Source organism: Centropristis striata, chromosome 20 (assembly GCF_030273125.1).
Source record: "Centropristis striata isolate RG_2023a ecotype Rhode Island chromosome 20, C.striata_1.0, whole genome shotgun sequence".
Lineage (NCBI taxonomy): Eukaryota > Metazoa > Chordata > Actinopteri > Perciformes > Serranidae > Centropristis > Centropristis striata.
Window position 1 is genome coordinate 13516377 of NC_081536.1, and position 12428 is coordinate 13528804.

A 12428-nucleotide genomic window follows, 5' to 3' on the forward strand; every position below is an offset into this window, starting at 1 on the left:
GATCAAATACCCAAACAATTTCAGTGGAAAATTTAGCTTAGTGCAAAAAGAGTTGCATAAATTGGGTTACCGATGGGCTTTTAACAGATGGATAAATATTTTTGTTTTAATTTTAGCTTTGATTTTATGCTGCAGATACCAATTGTCCCAATGTAGAACTTACCTAGGACATCACAAGTCAATCTCATCTTAATACAGTTTCTTCATCAATGTCTTCATAACATCCAGTTTTTTGACTCAGTTGCATAAGTTAAAAATGATAGACTTTTCTTACTGAAGAAAAAAATTGTCATACTACAATATAAATGTATTTCATTACAAGTAACTTTAAGTAAAAGTTTTGAATGCAAGTCCTGCATTCAAAACTTTACTGAAGTAAAAGTATAAAGGAATTATGAACAAAATATACAATCTAAATGACCATACTATGCAGAAAATGTTAATATTATCATTTTATTATATGATTATGAGGATTAAGGTAGAGGGTGTTGAACTGTTAGAATGTTAAAAAAAAAAAAAAAAAAAAAAAAAAAGATAGGACAGTTTCTTCTGTACTTAATTTTAAACATAGTAGTATACAATTTGAGATAATCCAGTAATACAAGTAGATTCAGTGATTGGAGACTAGTGTAAAGTCTGCAATGTTGCTGTTGTTATTGTGTTAAAAATACAAAATCTCTCTGTTCAGTGAGCTGGCCAAAGTCCATAAGCCAGGGCCAGTGGACATGCTGTAAGACCAGGTATTTAGAGGCCAAAGCTGTTTAAGTGGTGTTACTCAATGAAAGTAAAGTGTAGCTCAGCTCATTATCCAATGGAAAGGACCTGATCTGACGTTAGTGTGTATGGAGAGCAGTAACTCTCACTGCTAATATAAGTTTTGTATCAAAGTACTCATTCAGCCCCAAAGGTTGTAAGCATCTCGGGTAGGAATCCAAAGTTCTTTAATCGATATTGATACTGAACAGAGTAATTATAGTCCACAATAACACAGAGTTGAGTCTTGGGGAGCTTAAGGGATTCTGTACATAGTGTATGTGACGTGCTGGTGACCGTACAAGTATGTCCACATGTTTTAGCATTGCTTAGAGTATTTGAATGGCTGCAAGTCACACACTGTGTTTAAACCTTCTAAGTGAATCAATGTTCTATTAAACAGTTTAATCAGTGTTTATTAGTGGACGTTGGCCTGCAGTGGCCTTTAGTATTGCTGAGTATTTGAGTTATTGTCCTGTGTTGTTACTTTGCCCTTGAATACAGCTGTGAGGATGTGTATAATAAATTACCCTCTGTCATCTCTGCTCCACCTTGCATCCCACTGTGCCTGCTGGGGATTGGTGAAACTGGCAGTAACGGCCTCTCTGATTGGTGAACAGTGGTAGTGGTTTATAAGAGGTTAGGTGGCAGACTCTTTGTTTAATTCAGAGGCAGGAGTGTTGTGTGTGTGTGGTAGCGTGTAGTAGTTGCAGGACAGGCTTAAGTAGGGTTAGGGGAGGGTACTTTAAGGTTAAGCTCAGTGTGCAGAGCAAAGGGAGTCTATTTAAAGGACACCACCTCCCTCTCATGAATGATTCACCAACAGTTTGCCCCTCCCCCACCTCTCATCAAGATCAGCTGGAGGAAGTGGTTCCTCGGCCAATGGGATTACAGTACCGGATTGACTCTGTGTGTGTATTTGTGTGTATATGTGCAGCTGAGAGGGAGAGCAAGCCTGGACAAGTAGCAGCAGCAGCTCTGCCTTTCTGTTTGTGTGTGTGTGTATGTGTGTGGAGAAAATGTAGGGCAGTTCTCCCTCCCTCTGCCATCTCTCTCCCTATCTTTTCCTCTGTCTGTCTTTGTTTCCGCACTCTGCTGCCGTAGCTGCAGTCGCCACGGCGACGGCTGACATTGTTGCTGCGGCTCCACTTCCGTATTTGCAAAGGCTCGGCTCTCTCTCTCTCCATTCTCCTTCTCCGTCTCGGCTCACCTCGAGGATTTACAGAGGGGGCATGTAACCTCCCTGAGGAACCATTGTCTGCGTGAGGGTGTGTGTGGGTGCATGTGTGTGTGATTGTGTGTGTGTTTGTGTGTGTGAAAGAGTAGCTTCAGGATCCAGACATGAATTCCTGTTGGAAAATGAAGATTCAGGTACATATCTGTTGTTCTTGATGCTGTTTGTTTTTGTTAATGGTGCTGTTGTCGATGTTCATTGTTGTTGTTATTATCCTCAGTGCTGCAGGGTGAATGCTCTACACCCCCTTATAAATAACATAGCTTTACATCACATCTACATGCATAGTCGATCCTATACAAGGCGTCTGTGAAGAAAAGGCGATGGCATTAAAAGGAAATGGGGCTCATTGCAGTTTCCATTCAGTGGTTGTTATGGTGAGGCCTTCTGTCTCGGTGGTGATGGCAGAGCCTTTCTGCTGCAGTAACCGAGAGATGAAAGAGTTGCCAGGAATGTGTGTTTTTTGTCTATTTGTGTATGTGTGAGAGAGGAGAGGATAAATGGAGAGCAAAATGAGCAGGGACAGTCAGAAATGGTGTGTCTGTCCATCCTATGGAGCAGAAGTGGTGGTATCAGCTGATGTCTGGAGTTATGAATGTGTTTACATTATGTTTTGCTTGTCTTTCATATCTGCATGTGTTTTTGAGTATTCAGCACTAATCTGTCAGGGATTCTGAACCCTGTTGTGGTTTCCTGCATTCGGTGCATGTCCCTGGGTGTGCATGCATGACATTACTGTACATGTTTGTTTGTGCGGTTCAGAGGAGCATCTGCCACCTCTTCAGTGTGAAAGGTTGACCCACTTTCTCCTGCCCTTTGTTCAGGATGAGTGGGGGTGCACAGAAATACTGTATGTGCCTTGTGAACCTGAAAACCCCATGTGCATTGTAATATTGACTTTACTGCAACCATTTTTGACGCATCCTTTTTTAGACTAAGCATTGTTTTGCACAACGATCTCTTCGGGGTATTTGCATGCTGTCACAATGATTGATTGCTACTGTAAAATACAATATTTGGTCAGATTCAGCAGCAAACATGAACCCAGTAACCCCTCCGCTCTGTCATCGTGACTTTTTTCTTTTTTCTTTTTGCTCATGTGGACTGCCACCCAACTCTCCTGCAGGGAGACGGTCTTCTCCATGGAGTGTGATTGTTTGGTAATGGGTGCAAACAAAAACTCCAAACAAACGCACAAGACCTCAGTGGCAGTGACCTGATATAAATATATATATTTTCCCTCTCAGTCTACAGCTTAGCATATCACATCATCAACTGATGCACCAAATCACAGAGCTTTGTGTCAAATCTGCAGCTGGGGGGGGCAGGGAGGGGGAGATTAATGCAGTCACATGGCATGGCAGAGCTTAAAATCTGTTGGAGAGGGAGGGGACAGAGGGAGAAATGAGGAAGAGGAGGAAAGAAAGAACGAGATGAGGCAGGACAGGAGTGGCAGAGGGCATCATGCACACAGGTGTGTGTGGTTTTCCTGCAGCACGATACTGCTTGCACTCATAAGTTGAGTATTTCGCGACATGCCGACAGAGCAACCTCAGTTAACAACAGTGTCTTGCTCTTCATCTTCTTGTTTTGCCCCCCCCCCCCCCCCTCCCCCCCAGTGTGGTTTTTAACATTAGACAGTGCTGACAACTCATGCAGTTAGTATTCAGCACTCTAGATGCTGAATCATTTTTGGTCTTTTTTTTTTTTAAAACAGGAACTTGTTTCAAATGTTCCTACACTAGATGGGGTGTTCATATTCCCAGCGGGTGCCAGAGCTAATGCTTCTCTAAGCAGCTGCTGTTAGCTATAAAGAAGCTTTAGGTGGGCTCAAACCTCAAGCTGTTATGGACTCTTACTTTTACTGTCTGCATTAGAGTCTGCAAGTTCCTTCTTCTGAAGTTTCGCTGAATTGGTGTTTCATACCCGCCACTTGATATGCATGTTGGTCAATAATTCCTCATCTTCTCTTGTCATTGCTGAGATGATCTCTGGACCATCTGTGAGCATTTCTTTGTTTCTGCCAGCCTGTTATTGAAGGATCATATCACAAGGGGACTGAGGGTTCACACGCTAATAACGGAGCTAATTAGGAGGCGCTGCACTGAACTAATTATCTGTAGCTTGACTTTTTCCCATAAGTCATAAATAATGACTTATGTCATGGAGAAGACAGCAAGTTCAGCTAATGAGGAAATGTGAGTCTCAAAAAACTTCACCATATCTTTGGATCTATTGCTCTCATTATTACTCTTACTTTTAAGAAATCACACCCTGCAGTTTTCGTCATATTCCACATTTCCTTCATGTTCCTCTGCTGCTTTCTGACTGTAGCTATCATTATTGTTGAATTATACTCTGATATTGCGTCTATAATACTTAATAGACCCACAGCCAGACTAGGTCACCGTCCACATGGTCCTGCACTGAATATTATGGTCAGTGTCTCTTCTCTTCCATATCCTGTTTGGACATACTGATGTAATTATGCCAGAGATGAAGAAAGATGAGGGACAGATAGAGCAGGAGGAGGAAGAGGAGGAGGGGAAACCACAGGCTCACATCCATGAGAGCACAGACAGAGAAGCTTGTTCACACACACACACACACACACACACACACACATACACACACACGCAGTCTGTGGGTGTTTCCTACCTCCTCTGCAGTCTCACTTTACATGCTATCTCAGTTTGATGTGGTTTTATGATACGCAGTGAAACACACACACAGATGCTGCAGGCTGATACTGTAAGGCTGTTGTTTTGCTGAGCTGAAGCCTCTTGTGTAAAAACACTTTACCATCAAATATGGCTGCCAGGTTAAACAAGTGTTCAATAGCTTTTTTAAACTTTCTAACTCTATCTATTTCCTTTCTCTTGGCATCTCTTTAGCATGTTGTCCGTCTCCTTTGCCCCCCAGACACAGTAATCCCAGGTCTGGTTAGACGTCTGTGGTCAGCCAAGCTCTCTACTGTTTGTTGTTATGGTGCATAGTTGAAATATCTCCTCTGCTGACGGTCTCCTGCCCAGCTGCCCACTCCTGCATTTCCTCCTCAAGTGGCTGCTGGACATTGACGGAGATAGGAAACCACATAAAGGCCAACTTTCTTTCCTGAAGGGTCTCTTTGTATGGATGTTTAATATCACTTTTGCTGCATGGATGTGTGTCTGTGACCTATAAGAGGGGAGGAACTGGTCAATCCAATGTTTACTCATATATGGATGGATGGATTTCTGTTTCTTCTCCGTGTGCTTTTTTGTGCATCTGTTTTCAGACTAACGGTGTGTTTATTATAGTCAACTTTACATCACTGGCATTTGATTTTTCTGATTTGAGACAGATTTCTCTGAGGAGCTGAGACTATTCAGAGAATTCTCTTATCTCTGTCTGGGAAATTTTGTGTATGCTTCTCTGTAGCAACTTGTGCATTTAAAAGAAAAAAAGAAAAACAGAATGGCCTCATTTTTAGATCTGCATTTGGCAGAATGATCAGCCCTTAGCAGATCATGGTATGCTTATGTCATTTTATTTCAGGGAAAGCTATTCAGACATAAACACCGCATTGTGAAGTCTGCCACAGGCTTTCTGTTGTCATACCTGCAGATTCACAGACTTTACTACCTCACCTGTCAGTCTAATATCTGTTTATCTGTAGATTCATGGTGTTGAACGGAAAACAAAGTGCTTTTTTATGTGCTTCAGTGTGCTGTGGTTTCCTCAGAAGTAATTTTCATAAACCATCATTCTCATTTATGAGTGACACTGACAACTTGAGTTAAAGATGCATGAGTGCATCCTTGCATAGGTTTGTGTTTTACTGACACCAGAGCCCACAGAATGCTGCAAGCAGTCTGAAAGTGAAACCAAGTGTGCCGTGTAAAGCCATTAATTGTTTCATGTGAAGTGAAAGCTGAGATGAAAGGGTCAACCTTTCTTTTGCCTTCAGCTTAGCCTTCATCCTTCCCTCAATTTGCACTCCTCATACATCACTTTAGGTGTCGCAAATTTAGTTTTCTTTAAAAAAAAAAGGTAGCTGTGAATGCAAAACAGACTCACATTTGTTCCGTGAGGTTAAAAGTGACAGGAACAAACCAATCAACTACTGCATACAAGTCAATGTTAACTAACCACAAATGTCTGGAGAAAAACCGATGGACACTCCCATCATCGTCATTGACACATACAAATATTGCATACTGTGTTAACCAGTGCCCTGTTTCTCATCATAATATAAGCTATAGGAGGTACAGTCATGGAAAAAAACATTTGACTACCCTTTTTCTGCAGTGTCTTGTTCCTTTTAATGCCTGGTACAACTTAAGGTACATTTGTTTGGACAAATATAATGATAACAGCAAAAATAGCTCATAAAAGTTTAATTTAAGAGCTGCTATCTAGCTATTTTTCTATGGTTTCTTGATAATAACCAAAATCATTATTTATCCAAACACCTTTAGTTGTACCAGGCATCAAAATGAACAAGAAACTGAAGAAAACAAGAGTGGTCTAATCATTTTTTCCATGACTGTCCTTTTTTTGACTGGGAAGCAAAAGTGCGAGAGGTGCCCTCATCATGACATGAACTGTGCAAGGATCAGAACCTAAAGTGCTTTTCAATCGACATATAATATCGAAATGCAGTTCAGGCACTGTTCTCTTTGATATCACAATAAAAACTATATGAAAAAAGACCTTAGATATTTATGTATTACTTTTGGACTGTTTTACAGATGGGGAATATTCAAATGTCTAAGGTTTCAGCTGCCCTATACCTTTTGAATACAATCACGATAACTAAGAAGTTGAATAATGTAAATATACATTACACATTTACTTGCTTTTCATAGTAATAGAATCACCCCATCGGTTGAGCAGCGGGTGATAAAACACATACTATGGTCTGCATCAGGAAATCTTTGTTATTTAAGCTGTCGGAGATGGAGGTGTAGGTAAGCTGCTGGGCATCTAACTGTGATGATTATGAAATTATACCGCTTCTGTTGAATGAGGAGTTAAGCAGCTTGCAGAGGCCACTTATAAATGTAATGCATTTACAGGGGAAGAACAAAGAAGGAAGAGAGAGACGTACTCACTCACACACGCAAACGTCCGTTCATTCATTTCACTAATTTAATTCCTTCGACAGTCACCTCATTACCACTGTCTGATAGCTATCATTCATGTTGCTTCTGTTTCTTACTTTATGTCTCTTCCTTTGTCTCTTTTTCCTATAATCAATCGGTCGCTTCCTCTTAGTCTTGTTAAGATGTAAGCTATTTGTAGTGGGAGATGATTAAGTGAATTTTTAGGCTCTTATTCAACAGAGTAACTGCTACATTAAACAAGTCTCTGTTGCTGTTTGGAACACTCTGCAAAGAGCTGCTTACTGTGTGAAAAAACTCCCTATGTTCCAGATTTAAAGTTAAGTGCATTTCCTGTAGGGAGGTTCCAAAGTTAGACATCAAGTTGGATGGAGGCCAATTTCCAAGACATCTGTTGAAATGCCCTTTATCGCCCAGAATCAATTTTTTACCTGCTGGTATTCTGAAAGAAAACTCTTTCACATATCTCACCAATTATCAATCCAAAAGCAGCGTTTTCTTACTCTGTGTGATTCCATTAACCTCTGAGAACAGGTGGTTTGTCATTACTGTAGATTGTAGAGTTGCAGGTTATGATTGGCTTTGAGGCAGAGGAAGCTGAAGGTGTTTTTTAATTACGTTTGTGCATGAAGGAGTTCAGTGTTCTTTCTTTTCCAAGCTTGAAGCATGTTGGCAGTGTTTTATTTTTATATTCATGATGCATTTACAAGTGGCCAGACTGTTCCAGGCAGCGGAAACATTTGCTTCTACATGTTGCTGACGATGATGAGATCTGATGGTTGATTTATCCGCTGATAGAAGCCTAAACACACGATAATGCACTGCAGCTAAAAGGCTACTTGTAAAAGAGCACAGAGGTGGCTTATTTACTGCTGGAAAAACAAACTCCTGTGACAATACTATTTCTACAAGTGTCCCAATCACTTTCACTCTCTACTGGAGAGCAGATGTCCAGACAAGTCCAGACAAGTCCTCTGAGCAGTGCCTAAAAATACTCCGGAGATAAAGATGAGCCAAAGTAGATGAAGTCAGTTAAGGAAATGGATGCAACAAGTGTGCATGTATGCATAATATGTAATATATAAGCAGTAATGCATATGAAAGTCGATTTTTCCTTTTAAAAGATCTATTTTTGTCTGCACCATATTATAGCTGTTGTTTTAAAAAAAAACTCCCATTCTCTCATGACAAAAAAATGTTCAAGGTGGAGGGTTGCAGCTTGACAAGCACTTCTCATTTGCGACCCTGACCTATCGTGTGAATTCCATTTCGTGTCTGTGTGGGGACTGAAACTGTTGTTGGTATAGACGAGTGCAGATGGTGCAGTAAGCAGCCTTGCTGACGGTAGGTCTCAGGTTTTTATTCTGAGAAGCTGTTGACCTCAAACACCAACCTATGTTTATGCTCAGCCTCTGGCTTGACACTTGCTGGTTTGAAATGGTGCAGAAACCAAGAGAAAGAATCTCCTTGCACAATTCACTTCTCTATTTTAGAGATTGTCCACAGTGTGACATATATTTTTAAATTCAAGGCTATTTTCAGTCTCCTTTAGTTACCTTTTCACAATCAGTCTTATAGGACTATTGATTGATTTAAATGGTTTAATGTTAGTATTCCATGTGCATTTCCATTCTGCTTTTTTACATTTAGTGTTTGCATGTATGATGAGATAAATATGAGAGCTGCAATCATTAGTCTATTGACAGATTATTAATCAATAATTACCCAACAGTCTTTGGTCAGCTTTTTCAGCGTGAGGATTTGATGCTGTCTTTGTCATATATCATAAGAAATTCAATATAATATTTTTGCGACAAGGACTGGTGGTTGAACAAACGTCAAGAAAATAACAGTCACAACCATCAATAATTATTAATATCAACCCTAAATAATATACAGTCGTTATCAGGAAAACCAGGAAATGTTATATATTCAATATAAAATATATTCAATTAAAGTAATAAAATATAGATATATATTGAGATATAGTCTCCTGCCCGATCTATGACATCTTGATCAAAGACTGCTCAGATGGTCTATTCAACTCCTAAAATGAAAAAGTTGTATTGAGGAAAGAAACTTTGTGAATTTAACCCTGCCTCTTTGAAATGTGACTTTTCACAAAGGTTTTATCTTTAGAGATTCTTGCATAAAAATGGAGCTGAGCCCTCCTCCCTTTGGGCTGAGAACAGAGCCCTGAAAGAGGCAGCGATCCCTCTGAATATGACCTCTCCTCTCATGCTGTACTCTCCTGAGCTTCGTTTTCTTACAAGCCTCAAGTCTTCAGAGTCCAGTCTGAAAGTTGTGTTATCAAAGGCTGGGGCTGCAAACAGACCCACAGAGGAGGTGGAGAAAGACGGACACAGCGGTGTGTGAAACCTGAACCCTTCTTTTACAGAATAATGCATGAGCCAAGAGAAAAAGGCCCTTTATAGTCTACAGTCCTGGCTGCAGTGAAGGTGACTCCCAGAGCTTGTACAGGTAGTACACTTTGAGAGGATTTTTAGAGAAATGGGTTAGAAAGAAAGAGGGGATGCATGGATATGGCGTTGATCTATTTCCTTTCTCATCTTTTGTCATCCATCTGCAGCCTTTCTTCTCTAATCAATGCTGTTCATGAAAGCCATCGGTCCATTTGTGGCCTTGTTATTTCCCAGAAACCCTCGGTCAGCTTGTTATTCCATTTTTGGCCGAGAAGGATGGATTAAGGGCAAGGTTAACCAATTTGTTCTCTTCTTTTGCAGTGCCTGTTATATCTGTCTGTCATCTCCAGTAAAATAAAACTGTATTTTCTCTTTGACAATCTGACAATTGATTTGCAGCACAAATTGCACCCATTGAGAGCTGTCTTTATCTTTTTGTGACATTATATTGAAGCATTGAAGAAATAATGACATGGAGATGGAAAATAACTGCTTCACTTTAATCCACTAGTATATTAGGAGAGTAATATCTGCAGAACCACTGGTATAAAATAATGTTTTATAGGATTTTTCTGTCCTCATTTCTCTACTTTTGCATGTGAATTGAGCCTTCAAGTTGTGTCACTGCATCAGCCAGGAAGTGCGTTTCACAGGAGGTTGGCAGATTTAAACAGAAGATGAAATTCAGTGTGAGATTAGAGATAATGGCCAGAAGCTCGCAGCTGACATTTAGTCAGTTTATTAAACCGACAGGAAATTGCGTTAAGATGTTTATTCAGAATTTTGTTTTTCTTCTGATGAAATGTCAGCTCATTGCTTCATCAGATAATGGACACGTTTGCTATTACTCTGTGACCAGTAGACTTTATGAGAATTAGAAGTGAGATTTAAGAGATGTCTGATGTGGGTTTAATTGCACTCTCTGCTCTGACCACAAATGTATAACCCTTTGCTCCCAGTAAGACCAGACAGAATGAGGGTGACACAGTAGTTTAAAGCTCAAGAATTTGAATGTTTTTGGTGTGAGTGCAGTCACGCTTGTCTTATCTAAACACCAAAAGCTCAATTTCATAAACTATGTCCTAGTTGTTGTCATATCCATGTGGCTGGGACATTCTGTGTGTTTGTGTGTTTTGTTTTTTTTTTGTTTAAATGTCTTCAGGAGTTTAGTGATGCACTAGGAAAATAAGGACGGAGATGGAAGGAAGCAGGGATAAACGGAGTGATGGAGAGACTTGGCACACACATTGGTCCTCAATCACCATGGCAACTAGTCACGGCGAGGACAAGAGCAAAACGCAGTAGTAATTAAGAATTTGAAGCACGTCAGACACTCTTTTTAGTGGTATGTGTGTGTGTTGACTCATGGTTCATGAGTTTCTGTTGGCAAGGTTAATGTACTTCCTGTTTGGACAAGGATGGCAGAGGTAACACTGAAGCATCTTCTTAATAAGAATTCTTATTAAGAATGTTCTCAGGGCCGAGGTTTCCACACAAGCAAAGGCCGCCTGTTAGTATAAGTTTGTGTGTGTATTTGAGGACAGCAATAAATTCAAGTGTAAACAACACAACACTAGGATGCTTTGTAATCCGATCACTTTCCCACTTGCCGAGGTGATCTGGGACGCATTTGACCACATATTTTATGCAGTGCAAACACTAAAGCGTCGTGATGGATCTCCAACAAGGATGTAACATGAACATACATCATTAATGCAGGACATGGTGGTTGTTTTGGTGACAGTGCACCAACTTCTATTACTTGCCCAATTTAGGAAGAGTTGGACGGAGTGTTGCCTTACCATCCATTGTTTTGCTCCATGGAATGAACAGGCCTGGCATGTTACCCATTCACAGGGTTATAACATGTGTATTCTGAACACAATTGGTCAGCTGGAGACACATGATAGAGAAGGGTGTGAATGACAATTGGTTTTGGCTGTCTAGTGTTTTATTTAGTTATTTATTATTGACTGGAAAGGTTCATCTGTCTCTGTTGATGTCCTCTTTTTCAACTCTGAAATACAAAAGCTACAGGTTAACTACTCTTCGATTGTCCAAACCCTATTTTGTTAAAACGGGTAATAAATCTGCTAGTGGAGAAGGGTATTTCAGTTTGTTTACAATGAATACTGAATATATATCAGCAACTTTTGCTGTGGGCATTTTGACATTTTTGGTCCCTAGAGGATGAAGCCTAGTGACTTTGGGGCTTTAACTCTAGTGTCAACATGAATATACAAAGTAGTGCCATGTGCGGTCCACAGTGTGCACTGTATTTAATAAAAGCTTGCCCCCTAACAGTTAACTGGGACCATGCACTGACAGACAGTATAGACAGAGCTGATTTCCCTTTGCATAGATTTGTGTGTCCAAAGCACCACAGCCCTGTCAGACCCAGTGTGAACTCAGCATTATGTAACTATGATTGATTACTCATTAAGAAGCCACGCAGGGCTTTAATAACAACACTAAATTCAGTGAAACACCCCAGTGGCTGTTTATGTGAGTCTCAGTTGCAAGCCGAGAACATTGAGTGGGAATCAAGGATCATTACAGCCTCAGAACAAAACTTCTCTGTGCAGAGTGTTGACAGTATTGGCCTGCTTTGCTCTCTGGGTAATGATACAAATATTGTGACAGCATTTGATTTGGAGTTTGGACGGATGTGCTATGTAATCGCCTCGTCCTCCTTTCGTCTCATGCCAGAAGAAGTTGATTTACCAACTTAAGATGCCAAACAGCTCAGCCTCAGCTGCTGAGAGATGTAGCTTTGCTGTGCACATAAGGAGACAAACCATGAATTCCCATTCCTGTTGTAGCCTTCAACCATATTTCCTTATTCTTATTATCTTTTGTGCACAATCAAAACCTTTGCTAAAGTCTGCTGGTCATTGTAAAAAAACTTTTATC

General features: G+C 40.3%; 1 protein-coding gene across 2 annotated transcripts in view; it reads left to right on the plus strand.

The window, feature by feature from the left end:
- Positions 1-12428, plus strand: part of marchf8 (membrane-associated ring finger (C3HC4) 8) — an 80160-nt gene that overhangs the window by 42011 nt on the left and 25721 nt on the right. The gene's annotated exons all lie outside the window — the stretch shown is intronic.